Below are 9,003 nucleotides of genomic sequence, written 5' to 3'. Positions count from 1 at the left end.
ACCCAGCGGCCCCACTCAGTCCAGCCCGACTCTGAGCTCTGCTGCCCCCATCTCAGGAAGGAATGTCCCCTCCTGCAGGGTCACCAGCTTTCCCTGGAGGCCTAGGGTGATGGCAGCCTTGCCGTCTGTGGGGGTTGGGCTGGCTCAGTCTTCAGGACCTGGGAGACCCTGTGGGCAGGTGCTGCCCCTGACAAGGCGGGCCTTGGGAGAGTCCAGTGCGCGGCTCACACTGTGCGCCCCACGCTGCCCTCCCCACAGCCTGCCATGTCTGCTCGATGGATGAGCAAGGGAAGAGCAAAGGGAGAGAGGGAGAGAGACCATCAGCAAAGAGACAGGGAGACAGAGACGGATGGGGTGTAAAAGGGGAGAAAGTGAGGAGTCAGAGCGCCTCCCACCGGCGGGGCGCTCACTCCTGAGCCCTGCTGCAACCTGACATGCATTAACTCCATGAATGCTCCCGACTCATTTTGCAATTGAGGAAACTGAGGCACAGCGGGGCTATGCAACTTGCCAAACTCACACAGCTCACGCGTGTGGGAGCAGGGTGTGGACCCAGGCAGTCTGGCCTCAGAACCCGCACTTCCTACAGCTCAGTGTAATAAAGATCGCAGTCATGGTGGCGAGGCATCTTCATGGGACACAGAGGAGTTTGTGCCCCTGGGGGATGGGATCCCTGACCAGGAGATCAGGGATGGTCTCAGTCCTCTTGTGATTTGCAGTTGGCTCAGTGCACACTCTGGGCCTCGGGCCTCTGTGCTGGCTTCCAGGAGGCTGGATCCTGTGCTCACTGGCTGCTGCAGTGAGCAGGCCTGAATGTTGCTGATCGGGCCTGGGCATTCTCCCGGAGACCCTGGCCTCCACTGCCGGTTGTGGTCAAAGGAGTCCGGCTCTCCAAACCTCAGCCACCATCTATTTTTGGTGCAAAAACAGGTGGCCAGATGGTTGGCTCACTTTGCCCGGTGCCCATCTCCCTGCCTGTGCCCAGCTCCCTGCCAGCGGGACTGCCCCAGGGGTCAGCAGAGGGAGGGTAGGTCCCCACCATAGCTCTCCAGGGTCACCAGGAAACCTTCCCCTCTACTGTCACTTCCCTCCCCCAGTCGGGCGGGCGTCCCTCACTAGCGGTCCGGTCCGTGTCCTCTCTCTGGTCGGAAACACCACCCCATCACCTCTGCTCCTCTCTGAATACTAATCACCTTCATTTGAATATTGTAGAGTGCCGGGCACTCTGCCAAGCCTATGGCATGACTCATCTCACTGAGGGCAAGTCTCATCCTCTTCTCTGTGCGGGCAGGGAGGGAGGCTCTGGGCATTCCCCGATGGGGAGCCCCCAGTCATAGAAACGCTGGGTGGTAAGAGGAGAATCCCACCCCTACTGGAGCCAAGCCCGCCCTTTAGCCTGGACCTCCGTCTTCTCAGCACCACTCGGGGGTCCTGGCATCTTCTCCCCTTTACCGGCTTAGATCCTTTGTCAGATCCTCACTCCATGTCCGAGGGGAAACAAAGTCAGAACAAGGCTGTTTGCAGAAACAGAGCTGGTGGCCGGCGTCACAAGATGGATGGGGTCCGGGGGAATCCTCTTAAGTGCTAAGATGCCCCGAAGGGATGAAAGGGGCTGCAGACACACCACCTGCTGCAGTGGTTCTTAGGAGTCAAAGGGCAGGCCCCTGCATCCACCAGGGAGGGCAGAGAAGCAGAGATAGAGGATCCCTGGTTAAACAGGGAACTGACCCTATGAGAAGCCACATGTGACCCTGGGGTACCGGTTGCTGGGGCATGCATCCAGGACTTACAGGAAGTAGAAACCCAGGCTGGACCCCCTGTCCCCCTACCCCCGCTCCGCCCCCCCCCCGCCCCAGGTGTAGTCTCTCCCGCCAGGTTCTTCTCAGGAGCATTCGCCGGGTCACAGCGCCATCTGCAGGGCGGCCCTGCGTCAATGCAGAGGCTGCCAAGGCTGGTCCTGAGAGCTGTTGGTCATCGCGGTCCAGTCCTAATTGCGCGCCCCTGACGAAGCCAGCGCCCATACATACAGTTCTGGAAAGCTTAGGGGAGCGAAAGAGGAATCACCCTCTTCCAGCATTCTTCCAAATGATTCTGGTAGATACTATTGTACCCATTTTATAGATGGAAAGGCTGAACCTCGGAAAGCTAGCATCATCTAGCCGGTTGGGTGTGGAGCCAGGCAGGATTCCAGCTCAGGACCATTGACTTTAAAAATCTCTGTGCCGGGGCTCCTGGGTGGCTCAGAGGGTTAAGCCTCTGCCTTTGGATCAGGTCATGATCTTGGGGTCCTGGGATTGAGCCCCACGTCAGACTCTCTGCTCGGCGGGGAGCCTGCTTTCTCCCTCTCTCTGCCTGCCTCTCTGCCTACTTGTGATCTCTGTCTGTCAAATAAGTAAGTAATTTTTTTAATTCTTAAAAAATTAAAAATAAAATAAAAATAAAAACCTCTGTGACCCACAATGGCCTCTTCTGTCTCAGAAGATGCATGGAGGAAGTGGGGTCGGAGATAAAGCAAAATCTGCCGCCTGTGGGGGTCAGAGAAGCCAGATGTGTGACTTGGTTCTGTCTCACCAGCCTTTGGAGAGGACCTTCTGTCAGCCAAACCCCACCCAACCCAGCCCCCTGGGGCCCGTCAGCAGATTAATACACAGAGAATTGAGCTGTTTCATTAAAGGGGATTGTGGATGGGCTGAGGTGGATTTGTTTCACGTCTCAATAACTGGCAAGATCACGGAGAACATTATATTGTACTCCTCTCAGTGCCCATCTCGACAGCAAGCCTTGTCAGCCCGGGTTCGGAGGCTGAGGCTGTCTGCCCTAATGAGAAGATACTCAAGTCGTCGAAATTCACCAATTTTTCTGAAATTTGAAATCTATAGTTTACTGAACCATACCTTGTTAATTGGCCACCCAGATTCTTTTTTTTTAAAAATCTAAGTAGCTTTATTAAATGATTTGTGAATTGGGCATCTAAATTCCCGGCCATCTAAATTCTGGAGCTTGTGTTTAAGCATCATTGATGCAAAACGCGGCAACCCAATCGGGTTTTCATTGATGGCGAACGTTTCACTAGCCATGTGTGAAGAATTCGCTCAGGAGTGGTTCACAGTGTGTTTATTTATTCCTGGGACAGCCTTCTTCTGCCGCCCAATCGAAATCCCCCCACGGGTTTGTTCCAAGAGTAGCAGATAAGTGCAGCCTTATCCTGAGTTACTTGCAATATTATCCCATGGAAGCCTGATTAGAGGTGAGATCTCTCTAGAGGATGGAGGCTTCCTCTCTCTATATGCAGAGCACGGTAGATTCAGCTTTCTAGAGAACTTTTGATTATCTATAACATAGCTCGTTTTAATTGACCACTTTTGCATATTGATGTCCCCTATTTAGTAACAAGTGTTTATTAACTGCCTACTGCATTCTTAATCTAAGATGTTTACTTTGGGTAGGGAAGCCAACCAAAAAACATTTGCTCGTTTCAGGTGCTAGTCTCTTCTGGGGTCTTTAGTCAAATGAACAAGTAATATATATTTTACAATTTTGTGTACAAAACGCTTGCGTGGAAATCCACACATCTGAGAATGGATGCATGGTGGAGAATTTCTAGGGTCAGTTAAGGGAGAAAGAAATGCAAATGACAGTGTTCTGGGATTCCTCTGCATGGTACCCAGCTAGAAGAGCCTAAGGATAACACCTTGAGAGCATGCATTAACTCACCAAATATTTATGGAACTCCCGCCCAGTGCTAGCCCCTAGGAAGATTCTGCAAAAATTCAGTCCTTTATCTCAAAACTGACAGCACGGTGGGAAGGCTGTATCTTTTTTTTTTTTTTAATGCAAATCACAGAACAGAACAGAGGTAAAATCCAGGAGTGGGGAGGAAATTTGGCTCTCGGGGAAATAAGTGGAAAGGCTCATTCCGCTTAAAAGTAGAGCATCTTGAAACGTCTTACCTGATTGTTGCCAGCCTTTGTCCTCAGCAGGTTGAGGAAGTAGAGGAGACAACCACTCTTCTGGACTCATTTCTGACTCTCATGGTTAAAAAGAGAAATGACAGGGGCACCTGGGTGGCTCAGTTGGTTAAGCCTCAGACTCTTGGTTTTGACTCAGGGCATTGATCTCAGGGTTGTGGGATCGAGCCCTGTGTCAGGCTCTAAGCTCCACACAGAGTTGGCTTGTCCCTCTCCCTCTGCTCCTCCTCCTGCTCATGGATTTTCCCTCTCTCTCTCTCTCTCTCTCAAAAATAAATAAAATCTTTAAAAAAGAGAAAGAGAGAGAAATGATAGTGTATTGGGGCTCTCCGGAGAAACAGAACCAGTAGGACATATAGTGACACATAAGGGGAGATTTACTATGGGGACTGGCTCACACGGAAGCTGAGATATGCTATTATATGGTGTTGTAAGATGGAAAACAGGAAAGCTGGTGGCAAGCATCAGTCTGAGGCCGTTCAGGAGGTCAGTCCTATGCAAGTCCCAATGCCCAAGGACCAAGAATTCTGGAGTTCTTGACCAAGAACCAAGGAGCTCTGATTCCCGTGTCCAAGGACAGGAGAGATGGATGTTGAAGCTCAACAAGGGAAAGAGAGGGGCGTCTGGGGGGCTCAGTCAGTTAAGCATCTGCCTTTGCCTCAGGTCATGGTCTGGGGTCCTGGGATTGAGCCCCGCATTGGACTCCTTGCTCAGGGAGGAGCCTGCTTCTCCATCTCCCTCTGCCTGTCCCTCCCCCTGCTTGTGCTCTTTCTCTGTCAAATAAATAAATAAAATCTTAAACAACAACAACAACAAAAAGAATAATTAGGGGGAAAAAAAGAAAAGAGAGAATTTGCCCTTCCTCCACTTTTCTGTTCCATTCGGGCCCTCACTGGATTGGATGATGCCAGCCCACACCGGTGGGGATGAACTTTTCCTCAGTCTGCTGAGTCAACTGCTAACTTCTTCTGGAAACACCCTCACAGATTGACCCAGAAATGCTGTTTTCACACTACCCGGGCAGCCCTTAGCCCAGTGAAGTCAACACACAATGAGCTCTTGCAGATGAAGTCGTACTGTCACAGCCTCCCTCTGGAGTGACTTTCTTCTCTGCACTTCCTGCCATGCCAAGCTTCCTAGATTTTAACCTTTGGACTCCTTCCCATGGCACTGCGAAGGCCAACCCACCTCTCCCCATTCCACATCCTTCCCTAGTTAAATGGGAGCTTCTCCCTTCTGTAAGGAGCCATCAATTACGCTGGGTCAGAACCTTGCATCACCCATTCATCCCCAGGGACGCCGCCCCTCCTGTGGGTCTCGAAAGGCAGGGATTCCCCAAGAGGCAGGATGCACCCAATCAGGAGGAAGGGAAGAGCAACAGCTTTTTTTTTTTTTAAAGATTTTCTTTACTTATTTGACAGACTGAGATGACAAGTAGGCAGAGAGGCAGGCAGACAGAGAGAAGAGGAAGCAGGCGCCCTGCTGAGCAGAGAGCCCGATGCAGGGCTCAATCCCAGGACCCTGAGATCATGACCAGAGCCGAAGGCAGAGGCTTAACACACTGAGCCACGTAGGCATCCGAGTAGCAGTTTTTAAAGAAATCCGAGTGGCTTCTCTGGGAGCCCAAGGCTAAACTCAGATTTTAAGACGACATGAATGAGAAAAACTGAAGGACAAATAGATGGTTTTTGAAATGTCTACTAATGAAACCAATATGTGTAAGACAGCACGGCGACTAGAACACGGTTAAGTATCTAAGAAACATTAGGTGGTGTTATTATTATTACTGAATGCCAGAAGAAGGAGGGCTTGGGATAAAAATGTACATGTAACAAAGGCAGCCTTTAAAAGCTAAATTTGTTTCCAGGCAAGAATAACAGGGAAGAGATGTTCAAGGCAGATGACATGATATTAATCAAAGACATTAATAAAAGACTGGGGGAAAGCTAAAGCCTCCTTTCTCCCTAGTTCCTTCCATTTCCTGTGTTAAAGAGAATAATCGTCAAGCTGGAAAGGTGAACAAACATGATTATCAGGTAATTGGGACCCACGACAGATGATGTAGTGCTCAAGGACAGCCCTGCTGCTGTACTTGGTCTCAGCTCTCCTGATTCCAGCTAAATATATCCAAGAACTTTCTGGTGTGACTGCAGAACCCCTACTGGTAAATACTGAGAAATCAGGAAGCTATGAGGAGTAGGGGGAAACTGGAGGTAGGGACATATTGCCCCGATTTGAGAAAGAAAGTGAATTCCAGAAATTAGATTGGCATGTCTGATGTTGACCTGTACTCAGCTAGGTTTTGAGCCCTTATAGAATATGGCAGGTGTTACTAATGGCCAAAGTACTCACTGGGCAAATTAATCTCACTTCCCATGTTGATAGATTGGTATAGGGAGACACTGCTATGCATCCTATATACTTATTTTTGGCCAAGTACCTACCTAACAGAATCCTTGAGGATTCCTGGTGAGCAAGATGAAGAAATAAGGCTAGATTTAAAGTGCAAGGCTCGGAGAGGTTGGTATTTTTATCCATGTCACACAGCTGACCTTTAGCGAAGCGAAGATCTGAACTCAAGAGAACTTAACTCCAGGATTCAAACTGTTAGCCACATCACTGAGCTGGCATCTACCAATTGTCGGGCTTGCCACTGGCCCCCACATTTTAAGAAGGATGATGACAGGGGCGCCTGGGTGGCTCAGTGGGTTAAAGGCTCTGCCTTCGGCTCGGTTCATGATCCCAGGGTCCTGGGATGGAGCCCCACATTGGGCTCTCTGCTCTGCGGGGAGCCTAATTCCTCCTCCTCCTCTCTCTCTCTCTGCCTGCCTCTCTGCCTACTTGTGATTTCTGTCTGTCAAATAAATAAATAAAATCTTAAAAAAAAAAAAGGAAGGATGATGACAGATCAAAGCAAGTGTGGCAGAGAGCTACCAGGAGAATGTGAGAGGCTAGAAATCTTACATATGAAAAATCTTTGGGGGTCCCATATGGAAGAAAAATTACTTGGGGGGAATGCCATGACTGCCCTTAAGCACGTGAGGAAATGTTACGTGACAAAGCAATGAGGTTTATTCTGCACAGTAGGATAAGGGCAAGAGGGGTGCCTGGGCGGCTCAGTGGGTTGAGTCTGTCTTTGGTTCATGTCATGATCAAACCCTGGGCTCCTGATGAGCGGAGAGCCTGCTGTTCCCTCTTCCTCTGCCCCTCCCACCCCCCTACTTGTGCTCGCTCTTGAATAAAGAAAATCTTTAAAAAAAAAAAAAGGCATAAGAGCAAGTGATAAGATTTCAGCTTTCTGAGGATGAGGGATTTATCCCAAACTAGAATGCGCTGCTTTATGAGGACTGAGCCCCCTGGCAGTGAAAGCATTCAAGCAGAGGCTGGACAGCCAGCAGCCAGGCTTGCTACTCTGAGATGGTACTCTCCCCCTCTTCTCAAAGTGCTCACAGCACTGCTGAGAGCTACTAACGCGACACCCTCGTTGCTATTGGTTTCATGATCATAAATTTCACACCGCTTTTTTGCGGTGTAATTTACCTACCATCCAATTCACCCATTATAAGAAAGCAATTTAAAGATTCTTAGTAAATGTGTACAGTTGTGCAGCCATCAACGCAATCCCGTTTTAGAACATTGATTATAGATTTTGCTTCCCAAAGAACATTATAAGCATCCAAGTTAGGTCCAGGTCTCCCTGGCGGCGGTCTCCACTGGCCCAATATTGCATCTCACACTCCCATGCCCTGGCTCTTCCCCTCCATCCAGCACCCATTCCCTTTCCTGTCAGCTGACACAGTTCTGCACCTGCTGCTCTGTCCCCGGGCTCTGGGCCCTACCCAGATTGTCCCCTTCTCTCCCCACGTGCCAAGCTCTGGAGGCCAGTGTGTGGTCTTCAGCAGAGTCTGAGGTGGTGGCATATTCTGGAAGGATATGGACCCCGGTGCCCTGGATGACATTTGAATCATGGCCATGTGGCCTCCAGAAAATCGCTTTATCTTCCGGAAACTTAGTTTCCCTGTTTGCAAAGTGGATGCAATAAACGTGACTTGCACGCCGGGGGCGCCGTGGCGGGGGGGAGAGGGGGGTGTTCCGCGGGAGGGGGAAGAGTAGAGATGACGTATGTAAAGTGCCTAGAAGCCTAGAACGGTATCCAGCATGCTCGGTAGATGGCGGTGACCACTGCTTTACAATTACCATCACTGCTGATACTGCGGCCACCTTTATTATCATTGGCACTCTGGAGTCCTCTGCACTGGGTGGCCATTTGCCCTTCTCTTCCAGGCATATCTCTGGCCGCAGTCCCTGTTTTCTAGGTTACTCCCGGTGTCCAGGCAAGAAGATGGATTCCGCGGCACTAGGCACCCCCCAGGCCCACCCCTGCTGGGGCGGCAGGTAGGTCAGTGGGAACGAAGCAGCAGCACCACCTAGTGGCGATGAGCCGCAGCGAGTTATTTACGGGAGAGATGGGAGGCTGATCTGACTGCACAATTTTGGAGCCTTGAAGTTCAGTGGTCCATGCACTGCTCACGTGTGAGGCTTGTGTGTGCACGGCACCCTCCTTCCCATGCCATGCGTTAGAGTTAGGGAGAGCCCACAGGGTGTGACGAAGTGGTTTAAAAAGCATCTCTGCCAAGTCTAGAGACAGTAAGACCAGTGACTAAAGGTTACCTAGGACTGCGGAGGTCAGAGAGGTGGGGGGTGAATGCTGAATGGTATGGGGTTTCTTTTCAGGATAACAAAGATGTTCTAAAATTGCGATAACGGTCACACAGATCTGAGTATACTAAAAACCACTGATTGTAACCTTTTAAATGGGTGAACTGTGTAGTATGTGAATTAGATCTCATTAAAGCTGCTACCAAAAAAGGTGAGATGGTATCAAGATTTTTTTCATCTTCACATCATCAGATTTTCTGTGTACTGTTTGACAACCTCCATCAGACCTGTGGGCAAAGGAATCAGGTCACTTCTAGGTGTCCTTCCTCACTTCCCTTGAAACCACTTTGACCCTTCTGTGCCGAGCCACTCACAT

This window comes from Meles meles, chromosome 18 (assembly GCF_922984935.1).
Source record: "Meles meles chromosome 18, mMelMel3.1 paternal haplotype, whole genome shotgun sequence".
Classification (NCBI taxonomy): domain Eukaryota; kingdom Metazoa; phylum Chordata; class Mammalia; order Carnivora; family Mustelidae; genus Meles; species Meles meles.
Note: the sequence above shows the minus strand (reverse complement) of the source record.